This window comes from Moschus berezovskii, chromosome 13, assembly GCF_049115385.1.
Source record: "Moschus berezovskii isolate FMDL1 chromosome 13, NW_MosBer_1.0, whole genome shotgun sequence".
Classification (NCBI taxonomy): Eukaryota; Metazoa; Chordata; class Mammalia; order Artiodactyla; family Moschidae; genus Moschus; species Moschus berezovskii.
Genome location: NC_142472.1, coordinates 13,833,578 through 13,857,588, shown reverse-complemented (window position 1 = coordinate 13,857,588; position 24,011 = coordinate 13,833,578). Strand labels below are relative to the sequence as shown.

General features: G+C 41.2%; 1 protein-coding gene and 1 pseudogene across 1 annotated transcript in view; one reads left to right on the top strand and one right to left on the bottom strand.

The window, feature by feature from the left end:
* Positions 1-24,011, top strand: part of HS6ST3 (heparan sulfate 6-O-sulfotransferase 3) — a 751,923-nt gene that overhangs the window by 143,110 nt on the left and 584,802 nt on the right. The gene's annotated exons all lie outside the window — the stretch shown is intronic.
* LOC129556664 (U6 spliceosomal RNA) lies at positions 22,413-22,475 on the bottom strand (annotated as a pseudogene).

Genomic DNA, 24,011 nt, shown 5'->3' with positions numbered 1-24,011 from the left:
TCCTATCATTTTGCCCTTTGATACTGCTCATGGGGTTCTCAAGGCAAGTATACTGAAGTGGTTTGCCATTCCCTTCTCCAGTGGACCACATTCGGCTGTGGTCCATGTGATCAGATCGACTAGTTTCCTGTGATTATGATTTCAGTGTGTCTGCCCTCTGATGCCCCCTCGCAATACCTACGTGAACTGTGAACTCCCAGATGTTCAAGCAGGTTTTATAAAAGGCAGAGGCACCAGAGATCAAATTGCCAACATCCGCTGGATCATGGAGAAAGCAAGAGAGTTCCAGAAAAATATCTATTTCTGCTTTATTGACTATGCCAAAGCCTTTGACTGTGTGGATCACAATAAACTGTGGAACATTCTGAAAGAGATGGGAATCCCAGACCACCTGTCCTGCCTCTTGAGAAACCTGTATGCAGGTCAGGAAGCAACAGTCAGAACTGTACATGGAACAACAGACAGGTTCCAAGTAGGAAAAGGAGTATGTCAAGGCTGTCTATTGTCACCTTGCTTATTTAACTTCTATGCAGAGTACATCATGAGGAACGCTGGGCTGGAAGAAGCACAAGCTGGAATCAAGATTGCTGGAAGAAATATCAATAACCTCAGATATGCAGATGACACTATCCTTATGGCAGAAAGTGAAGAGGAACTCAAAAGCCTGTTGATGAAAGTGAAAGAGGAGAGTGAAAAGGTTGGCTTGAAGCTCAACATTCAGAAAATGAAGATCGTAGCATCTGGTCCCTCACTTCATGGGAAATAGATGGAAAAACAGTGGAAACAGTGTCAGACTTTATTTTTTTGGGCTCCAAAATCACTGCAGATGTTGATTGTAGCCAGGAAATTAAAAGACGCTTACTCCTTGGAAAGAAAGTTATGACCAACTTTGATAGTATATTAAAAAGCAGAGACATTACTTTGCCAACCAAGGTCCGTCTAGTCAAGGCAATGGTTTTTCCCATGGTCATGTATGGATGTGAGAGTTGGACTGTGAAGAAAACTGATTGCCGAAGAATTGATGCTTTTGAACTGTGGTGTTGGAGAAGACTCTTGAGAGTCCCTTGTACTGCAAGGAGATCCAACCAGTCCATTCTAAAGGAGATCAATCCTGGGTGTTCATTGGAAGGACTGATGCTAAAGCTGAAACTCCAATACTTTGGCTACCTCATGCGACGAGTTGACTCACTGGAAAAGACTCTGATGCTGGGAGGGATTGGGGGCGGAAGGAGAAGGGGACGACGGAGAATGAGATGGCTGGATGGCATCACCGACTCTGTGGACATGAGTTTGAGTGAACTCCGGGAGTTGGTGATGGACAGGGAGGCCTGGCGTGCTGTGATTCATGGGGTCGCGGAGAGTCGGACACGACTGAGCGACTGAACTGAACTGAACTGAACTGACTGAGCAAATGCTTTATCCAGATAGAATGGAAGGGGGAGAGATAATTGGTAGGGGGAGCCAGATGCAATCTGGCAGCAGCTCTTCTTAGAAAGATTTCAGGTTTGCCTCCATCCCCACCCTTCTTTCTCTTTCCCTGTTTATTGTCCTGGCCTGAGCACGGATGGTCTATTTTTTGTTTCTGTTTTTCCTGAGGAGGATAAAACAGGTTACGGTTTTCAAAGGGGAATTGACTTAAAAAAAAAAAAAAAGGAAAACAAAAAATGAAGGAAAATAATACACAAGAAGCACAAACAGCCTGATTTTCTGTCAATGCTTGCCTTGTTTTCCCTGCCCTTGGGCCCTGACTCCCCTGGAGTCCCTACAGTCTGCCTACAGTCACCAGTGTCTCTACTCTGTCTTCTCTCAAATTCTGGGCTCCCCTGAACACCAGGATGTGTTTCTGGACCCTTCCTCATCCAGTGCCGTTGCGGAGTGTCAGGGAGAAACACTGAAGGCAGCTGTTCTCCTAGGTCAGGCCAGGAGAAGCTGATTTTGAACACTGTCTCTAGTCTAAGAAGCAAGGGGTCTGGATTAGAAGTAAAGAGACAGAAGAAGTGCATTTTTTGAGTGACCTACTGTGCTTGGTGTTTTAGTTATGCAATCTAATTTAACTCTTACACAAACTGCAAGATTGAGTTTATTTTCTTCACTTGATGAATGAGAAAACAGTCTTGAAGAATTAAGGCACCGTGCTTGGAGTCACCATAGCCTGTTTATATCCCAGACTATTTTTATTGTCCGTCCCCTCTCCATCAGAAGGAAAGCTCCAGGAGAAAATAAAAAATGTTTGTGTTTATTCCTGGCTTATTGAGGCCTTGTCACTAAGGACTTCACTTTTGTTGTTTTACTCAGTCCTCTCAGCAGTCTAAGGAAGTAGCTCCTGTTATCTATCTATCTATGAAAAGACCCTGATGCTGGCAAAGATTGAGGGCAGGAGAAGGGAGTGACAGAGGATGAGATGGTTGGATGGCATCATTGACTCAATGGACATGAGTCTGGGCAAACTCTGAGAGATAGTGAAAGACAGGGAAGCCTGGCGTGCTGCAGTCTACGGGGTTGAAAAGAATCAGACACGACTGAGTGACTGAACAACACGATCTATGCTTTATTTTACGCATGAATAATCAGAGGCCCAGAGAGGTTAAGCAGATTCTCACAGACTCTTACAGTGGTCAAGAGCAGGGCAGAACTTGGAAACCAGGTAGTTTAACTTCAGAGTCTGTACTGTTCATAGCTTGGCTCTGTTATAGAGAGGCAGTCTGTGTGCACGTTTGCGTGTGTAACTATATTTGTGAATGTGTGGCTGTATGCATATGTATGCGCGTGTGCATATCTCTATTTCTTTGCCCGTTTTATTTACCACCGAACTTCCACACATACAATAATGCCTGCCACACAGTAGGTATCTAATAAATGTTTGTTGTGAACACATTTATGTAACTCAAGGTCTCAGCAGAAAGGATATGAAGGGGATGGTGCTCTCAAAATAATTCAAGATGAATTTATGAAACGACTCATTAAAAAGGTACAGGATATGCATGTGTTAATATACAATATTTATCATTCTTCACTCTGTAAAATAGGCTCTAGGTTCATCCACCTCATTAGCACTAACTCAAATGCATGCTTTTTTAAAGCTGAGTAACATTCCGTTGTATATGTGTACCACAATTTCAGTATGGATTCTAGAAAGACGGTACTAATGAACCTATTTTCTGGGCAGCAGTGGAGACGCAGACGTAGAGAACAGACTGGTGGACATGGTGTCAGAGGGAGAAGGTAGGACGAATTGAGAGAGTAGCCTGGAAACATACATTACTGTGTAAAATAGATCGCCAGTGGGAATTTGCTCTGTGACACAGGGAGCTCAAGCCAGTGCTCTCTGACAACCTAGAGGGCTGGGATGGGGTGGGAGGTGGGAGGGAGTTTCAAGAGGGAGGGGACCTATGTGTACCTGTGGCTGATTCATGTATGGCAGAAACCAGCACAATCTTGTACAGCAATTATCTTCCAATAAAAAATTAAAATAAGAAATAAAAGTGAAAGTGAAGTGGCTCAGTCGTGCCTGACTCTTTGCGATCCCATGGACTGTAGCCTACCAGGCTCCTCCATCCATGGGATTTTCCAGGCAAGAATACTGGAGTGGGTTGCCATTTCCTTCTCCAGAGGATCTTCCCAACCCAGGGATCGAAACCGGGTCTCCTGCAATTGCAGGCAGTTGCTTTCCTGACTGAGCCATCAGGGAAGCCGCCAAGAAATTAAAAAAAAAAAAAAGCAGAAAAAAAAAAAAGGTATAGGATAGAAGAGCCATGGATAATCTGGGGATTCAGATTATCTGAATCTGGCAGTCCCCATGCTGTTCACCATCTCTGTGTCCACTGTGATAAGAAGCTGGCGAGGGAAGGTGGAGGGCTGAGAAGAAAGAGTTTACTGAGATCAGAGAAGAGTAAGCCGCCTAGAGCAGGCAGCTTGAGAGGACCAATGACTGTCAGGGGAGGGACACAACAGCTCAAGGGGACCCTGCAGGAACGGGGTCAGGAGAATAAATCCCCAAACCTCTCTCTGCTCCCCTTTCCCTAGTGTCCCGCCAGGGCTCCCCACCTGCCAAGTCCAAGTGGGATCCAGGGGAAGGATGCTTCTTACTGTAGTCCACACAGGTGAGCCTCCAGGACAGAGGGCAGGGTGGAGAGACCCGGAAGGGTCTGGATGGACCAAGGAAAGAGCTGTGGCCAAGGGAGACTTTGTAGGATGTCTTTCTCTCTACTAACCTGGGCTATTTCTAGGACCTCACATTTCCTCTGGGAACATGCCAGTTTTTCTGAATATTAGCTACCCTGATCGTTTGTTGCCTTGTGGGGAGACCACGGGCATTAGGAGCACGTTTAAAATCATTAATCAGGAACTGGCCAGTGATGTGCAAGGAAGAAGGGCAGCCTGGTCCAGCTTCATTGGGAAGACATCTGGTAAGGAAAGGACTGTAGATTCAGGAGCTTCTGAGTGTTTTTGTCTTGTGCTATCTGGTGTTATTTGCTGCTGTCCATCACTTGACAGATGGTGCTAAACCAACCTTGAATATGCACACTTCTTTCTTCATCTCAGTTCTGGCTCTCTTGGCAGGAACAGGGGAGGTGATGGTTAAGTCGCTGAGTCACGTCTGGCTCTGCACAACCCCCTGGACTGTAGCCCACCAGGCTCCTCTGTCCATGGGATTCTTTGGGCAAAAATACGGGTGACATGCCCTCCTCCAGGGAATCTTCCCGACCCAGGGATTGAACCTGGGTCTCCTGCACTGCAGGCAGGTTCTTTACCACTGAGTCACCAGGGAAGCCCAGAAGGAAAAGTCTTTGTCACCTGTTTTGTTTCACCCTCCAGTCCCCAGCCCATGCTACTTCACAGGAGATAATTTTAGTGAAGAGCCTAGGACTGTTGCTCGTGGTTGACTCTGCTGCCCCATTTTCTTTTCCCAGGAAAGCCCCAGTGACTCCCCAGGCTTTCCCCTTAAGGGCTGCTACTTTTCACACGAAGGTGCCCTGGGGACCAGCCGTGAGCCCTGGAAGGTTCTGTATACCCCCTCCCCCTTGAATAGTCTGCCTACATGAAAATCCTTACATAAAAGTGTATGTTTTCAGATCTCAGATGTTTTACCTGGCTCATAGGTGGTCTTATTCTCTTTTACCTCTGCTTAATGTTCCCACCTTGGATAATTGTCCTGTTGGATTCTTGGCATTATTCCTTTCTTCTCTCTTACCCATTTTAAGTTCCAGTGTAGTTTTATCATCCTTGTGACCATATTTTAAAGGTAGAACATCATCTAAATAACATGAAAGGATTGCTGTGTGTGATAGAGGTTGTGTTTCCTGAGAACACAACTTTGTGGTTATTATTTCCTGCAACTATTATCTGAACTCTGTTCTTTCAACATGGCACGCTGATAAAAGTGTGAATAGTGGAGGCAGATGGGCCTGAGCTCATATTAGCACAGGTAAGATTCTTCAATTCCAGTAGCATCATTCATCCATTTATTCAGCCCAACAACATTTATTGATGCCACCTAAGTGCCATCCGTCTAGTCAAGGCTATGGTTTTTCCTGTGGTCATGTATGGATGTGAGAGTTGGACTGTGAAGAAAGCTGATCGCTGAAGAATCTATGCTTTTGAACTGTGGTGCTGGAGAAGACTCTTGAGAGTCCCTTGGACTGCAAGGAGATCCAACCAGTCCATTCTAGAGGAGATAAATCCTGGGTGTTCATTGGAAGGACTGATGCTAAAGCTGAAACTCCGATACTTTGGCCACCTCATGCGACGAGTTGACTCACTGGAAAAGACTCTGATGCTGGGAGGGATTGGGGGTGGGAGGAGATGGGGACAACAGAGAATGAGATGGCTGGATGGCATCACTGACTTGATGGACATGAGTTTGAGTGAACTCCGGGAGTTGGTGATGGACAGGGAAGCCTGGCGTGCTGTGATTCATGGGGTTGCAAAAAGTCAGACACGACTGAGCAACTGAACTGAACTGAACTGAACTGAAATGCCATAAACTTTTTTTTTTATTAGATTCTGGAAAATTGAAGATAGACAAAGCAGACTGCAGATGACTTTATGAGATAAAGAAAATAATGTCTATCTGGGAAGGTGGTTGTTAGGATGAGATGATGTATATAAAGCAGCCAATGTGGAATTCGACACATAGTGGTTGCTTAATAAATCTCATTTGTCATCCTTTTCTTTCAGATGCTAAACATGATAATAAATACATTTTTAAGATTCTTGCAAAAGATCATCTGAAAGGAAAATACTTTTGAAAGATCTTTTTAAGTAGATGATTTTAAAGCATCACTAAAGCTTTAGTTTGTTAGCTTTTAAGTTGTAAAGTAAGATGTATTTTGTAAGGGTGCAAGGTAGAGGAGTTCTCTCTCAAGCATCTAAAGTCACCTTTCTTTTCTTCTGCCTCTTGCTTGCTTGCTTTCTTCTGCCTCTTAAAAGAGCTTTAATTAGAAACAGTGGTGATTTTCTCTTCCTCTAAACTGTCGGCTTATTCCAGCTAGTGAGGTTGTTTGTGACAATCTGCTCCATGAAAACACTTTATCTTAAAGAAAAATAGCTTCATTGAAACATTATTTTAACTTCTTTCCCTTCTCGTGATTTTATATCCCCGAATAAACCTGTGACATTTCATCTAGCCCAGGGATTCTGTAAATTCATGTATTAGAAAACAAAGTCATATGATGTAAAACTTTAAGGCTGTTACACTGACTTCATGAATTTAATCTTGTAATTGTTGACGTTAATGTGGTCTGACAATGTCATGATTTTCCTATTTTTCATGCCTCAGGGTTGAAGCCTTCTGTTCAGGGTAAACGTATTGTTACTATAACCATGACAGTTCACTCCAAACCACTAGTCTCATGAAAAGAAATTAAACATCAAAAAAATCATCTTTAAACCATAATAACACTAGAGTACAAGCGAGCATTTGTTTTGTCAACTCCTTTAACAGTTTTTGCTTAGCCATTAATGATACTTACAAACTAGCCAAAAAAATTTGAGGAAGCCTTCTATCTTTAAGTAGCTAAAAGAAACTCAGTACAGAATACCTGAGCAATAAGATATTATCCGAGTTAAGAATTTGAGTATCAACCAGCCCATTCTCTGAGTGATGCTGTTGATGACTTTTAGTTTATAAACCCATCTGTGCACACTGAGTCTTGTCTGCTTGCCTCTCAAAGTCTCCTGCCTGCCTTTCTCCACCTGCTTAGTCTCTTGGTATATTAGTCATCTTGGGCTGCTTAGAAAAATAAAATAGACTGAGTAGGGTAAACAACAGAGATTTATTTTCTCACAGTACTGAAGTCTGAAAAGTCCAAGATCAGGGTCCAGCAGGGTTTGGTGTCAGTTAGGAGCTCTTTTCCTAGCTTTTGGACGGCAGCCTTCTTGATGTGTGTTTATATGACCTTGGTGCGTGTGTGTGGAGAGAGACCAAACTCTCTAAGAGCATTAATCCCATAGTGAGGACACTGCCCTCAACCTCATCCAATGATATTTACTTCCCCAAGACCCCATCTCCAAATACCATCACATTGGGAGTTAGGGCTTCACATACGAATTGGGGTGGGGACACACATCTGGTCCATGCCACCTGAGAAGCTGACCTGTGCATCCCACATCAACGCGTTCCTTGCCTCTGGCTTACTGTTGAGTCTGGTCAGTGGGGAGCATCAGGAAGAGATGGAGAAGGGAGAACCGTGAAGTCAAGGGTTGTCATGGACTGGCCGTGCCCCTTGACCCAAGGCCATATTGCCCATCCGTCAGCCCTCTCCATGCTTCCTTTCACTCCGGTGGCCGTAACCATTGCATCTCCTTCCCTTCAGTCTAGTGGAGGTGACAGCCCAGAAGTTATGGGTCTCAGGACACTGCTGTCCCTGTGCTTGCTCTGTTTGTCCCGTCTCCTGCCTCAGCTCTGTAAGAAATCCCTTTCCTCAGTCTGCCTCACATCACTGGACCCGAGGGCTTCTTCTAGTGCCTGCCACAATCCTGACCCATACGCTTAATTTAAAATATTTTAACACTGGAACGTTTTAAGTATTATTATATGTTAGTCTGAAATGAACAGACAGCAATAGCTAATAAACTTTGCCTTGCCTGTGTCTCAAATCCTCCTCCTACCCTCCCCCCACCGTAAAACAACAATAACAAAAAACCTTATTTTTTAAATCGAAGAAAATAGGTGCTGTTTCGTTCATGGGAAAGCTGTTAGTGACACCCTTCCTTTTTGATTTATTGGCAAGCAGTTAGGGTCAGGGAAAGTCTTTGGGGGAAATAATAATCAAATTACCTTCTCTTTGTGTGGGGCAAATATGACCCTTACTCAGATCGTGGTCAGGGCAAAGTGGTATCAATCCTGGAAACTTGCTAGGTGATCACTACTCGCTGAAATTGGTACTTCTTAGTTTCACTGCTCATGGTTTAGTTTCATCTATAGAGTTCAAGCTAGGAATTGTGATGGTCTTAAGTAGTACAGTGTTCCAGACACAAAGAACAATGCTCATGACAGCTATCAATAAATTCAATTTGTCAAGTGAATTTGTTATCCACATTCCGTTGAACCGCAGTAATATGGTGGGAGTTAGAATTTGGAGGAACGGACTCAGGTGAATGCACTAAACAAAATTCATTTAGCAGGCTGCAGTCGAGGAGATATGGATGCTGTTAGTGAGAAGTGGCCTGGGTAACTGGGGCTTAGGGTCTAGCAAGGTAAGAGGTGGTTCCAAAAATCTCATGGACCAGAGGAAAAGCTACCATAGACATCTGTCTGCCTAGAACTCCAGACAGCTGGAGTTTTTATCAACAGATTGTAAGATGTAAGCAACCTGCAGATCACAGGTACTGGGGGTGATGGATACAAAGATGATATGACACAGTCCCTTATATTCAGTTATTTGTCTGTTTAGCATGGATGATTGAAAACAGTGATTACAGTTGACCCTTGAACCCAAGGGATTAAGACTGCCGACTCTCCACACAGTCAAAATTCTGAGTATAACTTAATGTTGGGTCTTGGTATCTGCGAATTCTTGCATCTGTCCCTTAATCCACAGATTCCACCAACCATGGATCGTGTGGTACTGTAGTACTTACTAGTGAAAAAATTCACATCTAAGTGTACCTGTGCAGTTCAAACCTGTGTTTCTCCCTCAAGATGGAAAAAAAACATTAGTTATAATATGAAATTTTCCTTTTAGGATTAAAAAAATGTTATTCTTAATTTTATAATTGATTCTAAATGGTTGCACAGTAAACTGTAGCACATTGACTTTAAAATTCCTCAAATTCTGAAATACAGATGGTGAAACTGACAGCGCAATGGGATAAAATCAAAATTATTTTTCCATGGGCAACCGTAAAACACCAATCTCAATTCTTTATTTAAAACTTCCTAAGACAATCTGGAGATGCTGAAGTAAATATGATTTTCCTCTTAGCACTTTATGATGTAACAGGGAATAAATTGATTTCCATTCTAACAAGGCACAAATCACCTAAGACAAAGGAGTAATGGTCTTGAAATGGACTTTAATAATTTCCTGGCCTTAGAAGATGCTACAGATGTCGGTGTGGAAAGGTGATGAGCAACATTTCTTATGGTACATCAGCTTCATTTTCCCTGGGCTGAAGATTAATAACACAGGAAATTAAAGCACGTATTGTAGTAAAGCTCAGAGAAAACCAGAGGCAAAATAGCTGAAGCAAGGTCAATATCTAAGCCAGGAGTTAACAAGATCAGTGATAGCTGACACCCATGCCTAGGTATTTTTAATGAAAATTGCCCACTGAACTCCTACCAAGTAAACGGGCTTAGTTATTTTTTCCTCATTCCTGGAGGATTTCATTCTTAGAGCACTCACGTTTAAACAGAAGTGTGTTATTCAGGCCTAACAACTAGTAAGTGTCCCAGTGACTGAATCAGTAATAGAATACTCTAGACGAATGTATTTATAGAGAACTATTGTGTGTGTTAGTGAATTTTAGATGAATAATTAGGTAGCTTAAAACTTGAGACCTCATATCATGGTTTTCTATCCATTCTTTTCAGAAATTTCTCATTTCTCTGAAAGCATGTTTTAGCTCACACACTTTTCTTTATTAAGTTTATTTTTAATTGGAGGATAATTGCTTTACAATGTTGTGTTGGTTTCTGCCATATATCAACAGGAATAGTTTGTTGGCATACACGGTATGTATATGTCCCCTCCCACTCGAACCTCCCTTCCGTCTCCCACCCATCCCACCCCTCAAGGTTATCACAAAGCCCTGGCTTGAACTCCCTGCATCACACGGCAAATTCCCACTGGATATCTGTTTTACAGACGGTAATGTATGTTTTTCAATGCTACTCTCTCAGTTTGTCCCACCCTCTCCTCCCTCGACCACCCCGTCTCCACAAGTGTGTTCTCTACATCTGCATCTCTACAGCTGCCCTACAAAAAGGTTCATCGGTACCATTTCTAGGTTCCACGTATGTGTGTTAATATACAATATTTGTTTTTCTCTTTCTGGAATTTCTTTCTATGTAACAGGCTCTAGTTTCATCCATCTCACCAGAACAGGCTCATATTCGTTCCTTTTATATGGCTTAGTAATATTCCAATGAGTATATGCACCAGAGCTTCTTTATCCCTTCATCTGTCAATGGCCCATGTCCATGTCCAAGGTTGCTCTCATGTCCTAGTTATTGTAAATAGTGCTGCAGTGAACACTGGGGTGCATGTGTCTATTAGAATTGTGGTTTTCTCAGGGTGATATGTGGAGAAGGCAATGGCAAGCCACTCCAGTGTTCTTGCCTGGAGAATCCTAGGGATGGGGTAGCCTGGTGGGCTGCCGTCTATGGGGTCACACAGAGTCGGACACGACTGAAGTGACTTAGCAGCAGCAGCAGCAGCAGCAGGGTGATATGTCCACCAGTGGGATTGCTGAGTCGTATATGATAGTTTTATTCCTAGGCTTTTTAAGGAATCGCTTGCTCCTTGGAAGGAAAGTTATGACCAACCTTGATAGTATATTAAAAAGCAGAGACATTACTTTGCCAAGCAAGGTCCGTCTAGTCAAGGCAATGGTTTTTCCCATGGTCATGTATGGATGTGAGAGTTGGACTGTGAAGAAGGCTGATTGCCGAAGAATCGATGCTTTTGAACTGTGGTGTTGGAGAAGACTCTTGAGAGTCCCTTATACTGCAAGGAGATCCAACCAGTCCATTCTAAAGGAGATCAATCCTGGATGTTCATTGGAGGGACTGATGCTAAAGCTGAAACTGCAATACTTTGGGCACCTCATGCGACGAGTTGACTCACTGGAAAAGACTCTGATGCTGGGAAAGGTTGGGGGCGGGAGGAGAAAGGGACGACAGAGAATGAGATGGCTAGATGGCATCACCGACTCTGTGGACATGAGTTTGAGTGTACTCTGGGAGTTGGTGTTGGACAGGGAGGCCTGGCGTGCTGTGATTCATGGGGTCGCGGAGAGTCGGACACGACTGAGCGAATGAACTGAACTGAACTGATACTGTTCTCCACAGTGGCTGCATCACTTTACATTCCCACCAACAGTGTAAGAGGGTTCCCTTTTCTCCACAACCTCTACAGCATTTATTGTTTGTAGATTTTTTTGATGGTGGCCCCTCTGACCGGAGTAGCTCACACAATTTAATGTTAGAATTCTTTTGCAGAGGGGACATCTCTTCCTGTAGTTCTTCCTGTGTATCTGTTTCAGTAGGTTTATGGATATGAATTTGGTAAAAGGTGTCAAAACTCCTCAAAAAGGAGCTTCTGAGACACCGTTACATCTTGAAATGGCAGAATTGAAGGTGTACTGTGTTTTGGTTTAGAAATAGAGTATACCGAGGTAATATTCCCTAGTATTTGTTTATGATCTGTAGGCTGTTTTTACATGTTAAGTAGCCACTTATTGTTGTAAGCTAGAATTGTTTTGAAATGTTTTATTTCTTCAAAGAAAAAACAATTTTTTTTCCTGGTTGAATTTTTTGTGTTAGTATGTTAGGTGTGAAATCCAGCCAGGATGAGAATGAGATGAATCATGAGTAAAGCTGGAGAGGGGAAGTAGTGATGGAGAGAATGGTTAATCACCTTTCTTTTGTCATCAGAAATGTGACAGTGGCTGTTCAGCAGATACCCTGTTGCCCAGGTGATGGCATATAGGCATCCTTGTTGCACTGCTCAGAACAGCACCCAACTTTAGAACAAGACAATGTATTCCAAAGCCTTTTGCAATTGGACTGTCCCTACAGTGGCTCAAACCCACCCCCGACACCATTCAGTTAATTTCCACGTTGGTGCTGGCAGGTTGAGGTGCATGGAACATCTTTCTGATGCCTCGTTTTGGGCCTGAGTCCCAGAATCACCTCCAGTATTGACATTCATGAATGGACCCAGAGCAGTTGCTTTCAGGACAAAATACCTATACTTTGTGGTGTCACAAAATAACACTTGGATGTTCTTTCTGGAATGAATTCAGGGGGAAAAACCTTCAAATAAAAAAACATTTTAAGTTATTTCTTTATTTGTGTCTAACTTGGGGATGGTAAAAGAGGGAAGAAGGTGGCTCATATGTTACAATAACATATACACTACAATAGTGTATATGTAATGGGTATATGGGTAATAGTTATATAACTGACCCTAATAGCTGCTACCATAGAAGGTAAAAGCAATGTTACCTTTGGATATCTAGTCCAAAGACTCCACTCTGTCTTTCAGATGGAAGCTAGTTCCCTATTTGAGCTTCCCTGGTGGTTCAGACAGTAAAGAACCTGTGTGCAATGTGGTAGACCTGGGTTCGATCCCTGGGTCGAGAAGATCCCCTGGAGAAGGGAATGGCTACCTACTCCAGTGTACTTACTTGGAGAACCCCATGGCCAGAGAAGCGTGGAAGGCTACAGTCCATGGGGTTGCAAAGAGTTGGGCATGACTGAGGGACTAACACATTTTCTTTCCCTATATAATCTCAAGCAGAATAGTCCAGTTATTTTCATTCTTCTTTCTTCTCCCCTCCCCTCTCCTCTCTTCTCCCCATCCCCCCCTTTTTTTTTTTGCAAAGTATAAATTAACTGGATAACTGAGAGCATGACTCAGCCCAACAGCACAAAGTATCCTAGAGACACACTCATTAGCTCCTTTTACATGTTACCTGTGGGTTTTCAAGATGTTCTGATTTCCATGTCAGGATATTGGCTTCTATGGTGCCTTCAGTTACGCTGTGGTTCTGAAGGCTAACGATGGCAAATGAGACTCCAGAGCCCCATAAGTGTGAGCACTGCTGGTTTGGACAAGGAAGAGTGAAACTTTGAGGCTTGCACTAAATTTTACTACGAGAAACCTGAGAGTAGGTATTTGGCATTGACTAGAAATTGGCTCAGAGGTTAAACTGTCTGCCTCCAATGCGGGAGACCGGGGTTCGATCCCTGGGTTGGGAAGATCCCCTGGAGAAGGAAATGGTAACCCACTCCAGTATTCTTGCCTGGAGAATCCCATGGATGGAGAAACCTGGTAGGCTACAGTCCACAGGGTCGCAAAGAGTCGGACAGGACTGAGCGACTTCACTTTCACTTTTCACTTTCTTTCAGAAATTAAGAAGAAAATTTTGCATTTTTATGTATGTTCACAGTCTTATGGTCTAGGCGGAACATAAATTATCTTTGTTTTAGGATAAAAGAACACAGAGTTAGAGATAGCCAGATAGGATTAGCTTAGCCCAAGGTTGCAGGGCCAGGTAATTGTTTCACAAAACAATTTCCCTAGACTAGTGATCTTCCTACAGGTTTCTTCTGGTAAGAATCTTATACTCCCTAGAGATGAATATCTTCATCATCCAGTCATCCATTACTTAGATTTCTTTTAGGCCATTCTTAAATAATTTGGGCAAACTTTTATGTTTGTTTAAGTGGAGCATGTTTGCCTTATTACTGGAAGTGCATTTAATTTTTTCCAAAGGGTAATTGAATTATTCTGAAGTTGAATGCATGGTTTATGCACAGCAATATATTAGCTTGTAAGTTGGCAATTGAGGGAGTCACTAGGAATAAAACATTTCCTCCAAGCATCATAAGTATTTTAGGAGCTTCCAATGTGAATTTTGATCACAGGCATCCTGTGTAGACAGGAGATTTAATTGCTTGTACCTGACAAGTATACCCATATACAAGGCTGTTTAAGAAGTAAATGGGCACCGAATCGAGTTCGGCCTAATTAAATTATCCCGGGACACACCTTGTGGGAACACTGATGCTGTCATTACAGATTATCTCCACTAGGAGGCGCAAACAATGAGTTTATTCTGGGACTTCGAACTCTTGAATTATCTAATAATTTCCGAAGTCCACAAATTAAAAAACAGCAGACTTCAACATTCTAAAAGTCACGTTTCTCCCAAAAGTGGCACATTTTTATTGCAAACGAACATCAGTACTTTTTAATGCTTTCCTCACTGCACAGATAGGATTATTTTCAATAATTATGTTCGATGTGACCGCCTTTAATTTTTTAATGCAAGAAGTGATATTGGAAAAGGCAAAGCAATATATCTTAAAGTTCTTATACATCCATTCCTAGTTGCATGAGTACATCACTGATAGAACATTTCATTAACATAACTTGATTTTCCTGTTTTTAATAAGCTTATAAATTGATTGGTTTGTTTCTTTCTTATTAGCTCTTTGCCTGGAAATTCTGTTTACCCAGTTTTTTTTGTTTTTTTGTTTTAATGTCTTTGTGAACAACCAAAATTATTATTGTATCATTTTTACTTACTAATTATTTTTACATTTTAAATTATTTTACTTATATATTTACTTATATGTTAGTTATATATTATTGTGATACTGTTATTATTATTAAGTGACTATCAAGTATCTTGGGCTTCCCTGGTGGCTCAGCTGGTAAAGAATCCACCTGTAATGTGGGAGACCTGGGTTTGATCCCTGGGTTGGGAAAATCCCCTGGAGAAGGGAAAGGCCACCAACTCCAATATTCTGGCCTGGAATATTCCATGAATTGTATAGTCCATGGGGTCACAAAGAGTCAGATAAGACTGAGCAACTTTCACTTTCATCAAGTATCTTAAAATTTGAGAAATAAGAGAAAATGTATTTCAACTGGGAAAAAATTAAAAGAGCAAGGAAGTACTTTATAAGCATGGAATCATTAATTGTGGGTAATCCTGAGATAATGTCTTATAAAATTTGTCTTGCCGCTACCGCGCTGATCTTTGTAAGTCCTTTTTGGTTGAGTCTCTGGGCTTCTGTTTCACCCTCACTTGTCCTGGGCATGAGGTTTAAGTGAAGACACTTAAACCAGAAGTGTCATTTCAGTGAAAGATGAATTGAAGCTTTCGAACTGTGGTGTTGGAGAAGACTCTTGAGAGTCCCTTGGACTGCAAGGAGATCCAACCAGTCCATCCTAAAGGAGATCAGTCCTAGGTGTTTGTTGGAAGGACTGACGCTGAAGCTGAAACGCCAATACTTTGGCCACCTCATGCGAAGAGCTGACTCATTTGAAAAGACCCTGATGCTGGGAAAGATTGAGGGCAGGAAGAGAAGGGGATGACAGAGGATGAGATGGCTGGATGGCATCACTGACTCAATGGACATGGGTTTGGGTGAACTCCGGGAGCTGGTGATGGACAGGGAGGCCTGGCGTGCTGTTTTTCCTGGGATTGCAAAGAGTCGGACACGACTGAGCAACTGAACTGAAGAGAAAATGAGACACTTAAAAATGGATCTGATGGACTAACTTAGAGATTTCCAGGCATTAAAAACAAGTAACAGCTGGCTTTTATGTCTGTTTCAGAGGGGAACTACCTTGAACAGTTTCAGAATTTAGGTGAAGAAATGAAGACATTACATTATCTTTTGTTTTGTTGCTGTGATTTTTATTTTGGTCAAAAAAAGTGAACTCTCTCTTGAACATGTACCATTTAAATGGAGCAACACATGTTATAGTTTCAATATTTGTCATATAGAGTGTATTTTTCTACTTAAGAGAAATATAATGGCACAATTATGTGCTTGGAGGCCATAATCTATGGTACACACCTTGGTATGAATGCATGTTTATGGCACATGCAGAGAGTAAAATGAAATATTAAGCTAAGATAGGAAATGATATCTTTGCCAGGTACATCATAGGTAAAGCCTTTTAACAATGGATATTACTGTAGAAGCCAACTTATCCTGACATCATTTAGATTAATTAATCTGTAGACAGTCAGTGGTTTCTTGGTGCCCCATTGTGACTTTATCTGGCTAGTGTGCTGCATAAATATTTTTATTATATTTAACATTGTGTTTAGTTAAAGCCCTGGTTTTTGGGATTAGTCCCTTTACCTTGATATAGAAATGTTTTTAGCCAATCTCTTTGAAAGAAAAGCCACGAAACATTGATTTTGCAGGATCCCACATTTTGCAGGTTCAATGCAAGAATAAAAGTACGGCTTTCCTCTTAAAGTATGGATGTTCTTCACGTATCAGATATATTTTTTCTTGTCAACATACTGTATTAACTACCATCTTTGGGATAAATATTTACCCATCTTTTGCTCTAAAAATAGGCACTTAACAGCATTTGCGGAGATCCAGCCTGAACAACGGTAATCAATTTGATCTGGCCTCCAAAACAGGTGTCATTTTGATAAATGGTCCTAATTAAGCTGAGACTTCAGGTAGGAAGCCGATTAAGTTAGTGCGTTGGCACCTATGTGGCCATGGCTGGACAAGTACAGATGTTACAGCGGGGTGAAGGCAGCACTTTATTAACTACTGAGTCGAGTCTCCAAGTTTTGCATTTCCCATCGTTTGATCAAAGTATCTCTGTGCTCTGACACCACTGGCTTTAACTTTCATTTATTCATGGTGTTGCAGGAGAAAGAGGCAGCTATGGAAGTTTCCATTCTTTTGGGTCGTTTCCCCCCATCCCCCCGCCACTGATCTCTATCCACAGTGAGAGACAAGTGCACAAAAATGATTAATTATAAAAGAAGCCTCATTGTTTCCAGTCCATGAGTCATATTCCTTCTGTACAACATGGGCTTCAACAGCTGGAAACACAGCTCTTTTATGTATTCTTGCATTAATTTCAGTATGGATTGTCTCGGTAAAGAATATGGAGGGTGCTCTCACTGCTTCCCATTTAGGGAGACTTTGATGCAAAATGATCCAGGGACATGTCCTTCTCTCCTGAATTCAGATTGCTTTGTGATCTCACAGTATCAGATTATGTCATGGACAGTGTTGCAACTGGGGACTCTAAGAGAAGACATCATTTCTTTTTCGTTTTTTCGAGTTTTTTTTTTTTTTTTTTGTGTGTGTGATTTTTGTTTTGTTTTGAGGGGGAGATATTTGGGGTGAATATTTCAATAATCCAGTGAATGTAATTCAGTTGCTTCAACTTTCTAATGCAGAGATCAGCAAACTTTCTGTAAAGAGTCAAATAGTAAATATTTCGAGCTTTGCAGGCCATATGGTTCCTATTTCAACTACGTTCTTAACTTCTGCTGTGACTTGAAAACAACTATAGACAATACATACGTGAATAGGCATGGCTGTGTTCCAATATAACTTTATTTATGAAATGCTAAAGTTAAAGCAACAGTTAGAACTGGGCATGGAACAACAGACTGGTTCCAAATAGGAAAAGGAGTACGTCAAGGTTGTATCTTGTCACCCTGCTTATTTAACTTATATGCAGAGTACATCATGAGGAATTCTGGGCTGGAAGAAGCACAAGCTGGAATCAAGATTGCCGGGAGAAATATCAATAACCTCAGATATGCAGATGACACCACCCTTATGGCAGAAAGTGAAGAGGAACTCAAAGGCCTCTTGATGAAAGTGAAAGAGGAGAGTGAAAAGGTTGGCTTGAAGCTCAACATTCAGAAAACGAAGATCGTAGCATCTGGTCTCATCACTTCATGGGAAATAGATGGGGAAACAGTGGAAACAGTGTCAGACTTTATTTTTTGGGGCTCCGAAATCACTGCAGATGCTGATTGCAGCCATGAAATTAAAAGATGTTTACTGCTTGGAAGGAAAGTTATGACCAACCTTGATAGTATATTAAAAAGCAGAGACATTACTTTGCCAATCAAGGTCCATCTAGTCAAGGCTATGGTTTTTCCCGTGGTCATGTATGGATGTGAGAGTTGGACTGTGAAGAAAGCTGATCACCGAAGAATTGATGCTTTTGAACTGTAGTGCTGGAGAAGACTCTTGAGAGTCCCTTGTACCGCAAGGAGATCCAACCAGTCCATTCTAAAGGAGATCAGTCCTGGGTGTTCATTGGATGGACTGATGCTAAAGCTGAAACTCCAATACTTTGGCCACCTCATGCGACGAGTTGACTCACTGGAAAAGAGTCTGATGCTAGGAGGGATTGGGGGTGGGAGGAGAAGGGGACAACAGAGAATGAGATGGCTGGATGGCATCACCGACTCGATGGACATGAGTTTGAGTGAACTCCGGGAGTTGGTGATGGACAGGGAGGCCTGGTGTGCTGTGATTCATGGGGTCGCAAAGAGTCGGACACGACTGAGCGACTGAACTGAACTGAACTGAAAGTTTAAATTTCATGTAATTTCACCGGTCATGAATACTCTTCTTTTCTTTCTTTTCCCTTGCAATCAATTAGAAATATATATATATATATAAAAAATATATCCTTAGCTGTGCACACATGCTCAGTCACTCAGTCGTGTCCTACTCTTTGCAACCCCATGGACTGTCGCCCACCAGGCTCCTCTATCCATGGGATTTTCCAGGCAAGAATACTGGAGTGGGTTGCTCTGGCTTCCTCCAGAGGATCTTCCCAACCCAGGGATCAAATCCATGTCTCCTGCATCTCCTGCATTGGCAGGTGGATTCTTTATCACTGGACCACCTGGTTCATTCGTTATCACAACCACCTCTTAGCTTGTGAGTCCTTTGCAAACAGGTAGTGTGCCAGTTTTGGTCATTGGGCCATTTGTTGACCTTGTTCTGATGCATTTCATGAAACACTGTGCTACACACAGAAAGTAAAATGTGTTTAGTGATGGAATGGACACATCAAAAATATGAAGTGTTATTCTTGCCTTCAAGGAACGTTTCATTCAGATGGAGAAAAAGTCAACTGCTTAATATTAATGTTATAAAGACAGTGTAATTTAAGACTACACCCCAAACCATAGAAGTAAGGGTAAAGGTGCAAGAGGGAGAGGGGAATGCCAGTGTTCTGAGAGTCTGAACTCACAGTGTGGGATGATGGAGGTGGGTAGCCTGAGAGATAACAGTATCCAACAGTGGCTGTCAGGATGGGTTGTCCAAGAAGCATTCAGATATATGGCAGAGCTGCAAACTAGAGAAAGATGGATGCCAACACCCTCATCAGCTGTGAGATTGATCACAGAATCACAGTAATGAGGTGATGGGGCTGGGATGGGATAGGCAGACGCCATGTGCCTCTGAGAAGAAGTGTGGGACAGGGTGGAGAAGTCATGGTTCAGAAATGGCAGAGAAAACTCTACTCAAGAATGCTTGTGGATGGGTGTGAGAAAATGAGCAGGCTCCCACTAAATAGGAAAAGCAAATCCTCAGAAAGCAGAGTCTATTTAGGGTAAGGAAGAATCAGCATCCTAACATGAGCTTGAGAAGACAGGAGTATGAGTGTGTGGGAAGGAGCAGGGTGTTTCCAGAGGGCCCAGAGGAAAGGATCGGGCGGCCATTGGCCATGGGAAGAATCAGTAGGAACGAGAAGGAAGGAAAGAGCCTTAAGAAGATGAGAATGAGAGAAGTGATTGGTGCCTAAAGATGTTTACCTGGGGGCAGTGCTGAAAGATGACAGCAAGGGAAAGGGTTAGAGATGCTGCTGAATGGTCTTGGGGTTCTGACTAAGATTAGAGGTAAAAACAGATATTTGGAGGGGAATCTGCAAACCTGTTCCCAAGGCAGATGTGTTGGGGTATGTAGGTCCCATATCTTCCATACCGTGTAAGGTCTTGGTTGGACAAAAAAGAGGCCTATTCATTTTATGCATAAAACACAAGAAAACTGTAAAGAATGAAGTCCATAATTTTGATAAACATGTTATGCATTTTTTGAATGATAAAGGAAAATAATTTATTGCTTGATGGGTACATCTGTTTTCCCTTATTAAAGTAGTGTTTGTTTGTTTTTAGGTAATATGTTATCCTTGAATTGTGCCATGGAAATATTTCTTTTTCCTACAAATTGGAAAAGAGAAAATTACAATAGATGAAGTTCTAACTTCCTAAGTGGGGCCACTGTCAGGCTATCAGGAATAAGACCTCATCCACAGATAGACCCCTATCTTTTGAAGCTATAAAACATACCACATGCAAAAGGCTTGCCGTGTCTCCAGAATGGGTAGGCTATTACAATTTGCAGTATTGGTTCTTTGTTCTTTTTATTCCTGTGTTTTGTGTAATACTATCCTACTGAAAGCAATAGCCAGTGGGGAAAGTTATTTTTGAACTTGACAAATATAGAGCATTCCCTTTATTATCCAGGGTTTGAAATAACTAGGAAAGAAACTATAGTTTGAAGAACTTTAGCACAATAAATCTGAAATGAAAAGAGATTCAGTGATGAGGTTTGGAAAAAATACCTAACAAATCAAAGTGAAGCCAGTCATGAGGAAGAGGGAAGAGACAGAGGAAATTGGGAAAATAATAAAAGAGATAATGAGACAAACAGAAGAGGATGAAATGATAGAAATTTGTGTTTACCTGGGAGCTTTAATCCAGAAGTTGAATTTGATAAGAGTGGGGGATTTGGAGAGCTCGGGAAGCAAGCTAATCATGACTTGGATCTAGGAGGTCAGAGATGGGGTCTAAGCAAGTCAATAAACAGGAAATAAAAATTGTGAAAGCATTTAAATTTAATCCAGGGAGCTTTGGGGGGATTTTGTGCAAAGTTAAAAAGACATCAGGCAAGATAATTAGCATTCAGGGTATAGGAGCAGGAAGAAGCTAGAGAAAGGCATCTTAGGGCAGGTGAGTACAGGAGATGTTCCCTACTCTGTGTTGGAATGGAAAGCCACGTCAGCCTTCCATGCTCTGGAATGGAGACTAACTTATGAACAAGACCCTTCCTTTTGGGTCCTTAGATATTGATCTGCTAAAATAAAGAAACGTGTCATGTATTTGTCTTTCTCTCTCTAGCTTACTTCACTTAGTATGATCATTTCTAGATCCGTCCATGTTGCTACAGATGGCATTATTTCATTCATTTTTGTGGCTGAATAGGGTTCCATTGCATATATGTATCACATCTTCTTTATTTATTCATAATCTAAGTGTCACTGGACACTTAGGTTGCTTCCATTTCGTGGCTATTGTAAGTAGCTCGGCAATGAATGTTGGCATGCATGTATATTTTCAAATTATGTTTTTCTTCAGATAAATGCCCCCATATTCTTCCCCATAGTGGCTGTACCAGCTTGCATTCCCACCAGCAGTGAGGAGGCTTCCTTTTCTCTCTGTGCTCTCTCTACTATTTATTATTTGTAGACTTTTTGATGGTGGCTCTTCTGACTGGTATGAGGTGGTAACTCATTATAGTTTTGATTTGCATTTCTCACGTCGAATGCCTTTTGTTCATCTGTGTATACTCTTTGGAGAAATGTCTATTTAGGTCTTCTGCCCATTTTTTAATTTTTTTTTTTTTGTAGTGAGCTATATGAACTGTTCGTATATTTTGGAGATTAATCCCTTGTCAGTCACATCATTTGCAAATATTTTCTCCCATTCTATAGCCTTTTTGTGTTGTTTATGGTTTCCTTTGCTGTGCAAAAGCTTATGATATTGCTTATACGAGGAATCTAAGAAAAGGATGCAAATATGCTTATTTATAAAACAGAATTAGACTCATAGGCATAGAAGACAAATTTATGGTTACTAAAGGGTGGGAGGGAGCGGGTAACTGAGTTTGGGATTAAAATATACACACTGCTATGTATAAGACAGATAACTTTGTATAGCAAAGTGATACAGTCATATATATATATATATATATATATATATCAATTAACAAAAGCAGGTCCCATCTTTTGATGGGGAGCTTGTGGTTTATAATATAGTTAGTTAGTTAGTTCAGTCGCTCAGTCGTGTCCGACTCTTTGCGACCCCATGAATCACAGCACGCCAGGCCCCCCTGTCCATCACCAACTCCCGGAGTTCACTCAAACTCATGTCCACAGAGTCGGTGATGCCATGCAGCCATCTCATTCTCCGTCGTCCCCTTCTTCTCCCGCCCCCAACCTTTCCCAGCATCAGAGTCTTTTTCAGTGAGTCAACTCGTCGCATGAGGTGGCCAAAGTATTGCAGTTTCAGCTTTAGCATCAGTCCCTCCAATGAACATCCAGGATTGATCTCCTTTAGAATGGACTGGTTGGATCTCCTTGTAGTATAAAAATATGGAACGCTTCACGAATTTGCGTGTCATCCTTGCGCAGGGGCCATGCTAATCTTATAAATGGCATTATTTTGAGAGAGGGATAACTTAGGTATGGCATTGGGTTTTTTTTCTTTTTGCAGCTTGAGGCAGTTGTAAAATAACTTAATGTAGCTTTTTGCAACTGTGCATTCTATAGTTTTTTTCATTTGGTGAAATTTTAACTGTTAATGTTTATGGCATTGTGCTTTGTACCATTTATTAAATAAAAAATTTAAAAAAAAGACAGATAACCGATAAAGACCTACTATATAGCACAGGGAACTACACTCAGCATCTTGTTATAACCTATAATAGAAGAGAATGTAAAATAAGAATATATATACATATATGTATAACTGAATCATTTTACTGTATACCTGAAACTAACACAACATTGTAAATCAACTATATTTCAATGAAAATTAAAAAATACATATTACAGAAAAATAAAAAATAAAAAGAAAGAATACAAAGAATATTGACAAGCTTGGCAAGGTACAAGGGAAGCCTTAGATGCTACTTATACAAACTTTCTTTCAAGATGATTGGATGATATGTCTCAAAAACCCTGAAAACACCCATTTTCTATTACTACATTATAGTACTTCAAGGGATTGATTATAGGCAATGATAATTAGAGATGTCTTCAAAGATTTATGCCTATAGATGTTTATTACAGCTTTATTTATTATATCTCAAATTTGGAAACAACCTAGACATATAATAAAAGCACATTGCTTAACTAAATCTCAGCTGATTTATCCAATGTAATTCAATGCATTTGTTAATATTGTGTTGTAGAAAAGATTTAATGTTGTTGGAAAATCTTTATGATAGGCTACCAAGTGGAAAAGACATAGTTTCCTAAATCCAAGTGTTGGTACAATATGGTAAGAAATATTTATATGAATGCGTGGATGGATATTGGATATTTTTCATTATGTTTACTAATAGAAAAATGTATAGTAAAGGAAGGACTGTCTGGAAATCTGGCTTTTAAGAAGTCCTACAATTTGTATGGAAATACAAAAAACCTCGAATAGCCAAAGCAATTTTGAGGAAGAAGAATGGAACTGGGGGAATTAACCTGCCGGACTTCAGGCTCTATTACAAAGCCACAGTCATCAAGACAGTATGGTACTGGCATAAAGACAGAAATATAGATCAATGGAACAAAATAGAAAGCCCAGAGATAAACCCACGCTCCTATGGACACCTTATCTTCGACAAAGGAGGCAAGAATATAAAATGGAGAAAAGACAGTCTCTTTAACAAGTGGTGCTGGGAAAACTGGTCAGCCACTTGTAAAAGAATGAAACTAGAACACTTCCTAACACCATACACCAAAATAAACTCAAAATGGATTAAAGATCTAAATGTAAGACCAGAAACTATAAAACTCCTAGAGGAGAACGTAGGCAAAACACTCTCCGACATAAATCACAGCAGGATCCTCCAAGACCCACCTCCCAGAATATTGGAAATAAAAGCAAAAATAAACAAATGGGACCTAATTAAAATCAAAAGCTTCTGCACAGCAAAGGAAACTCTAAGCAAGGTGAAAAGACAGCCT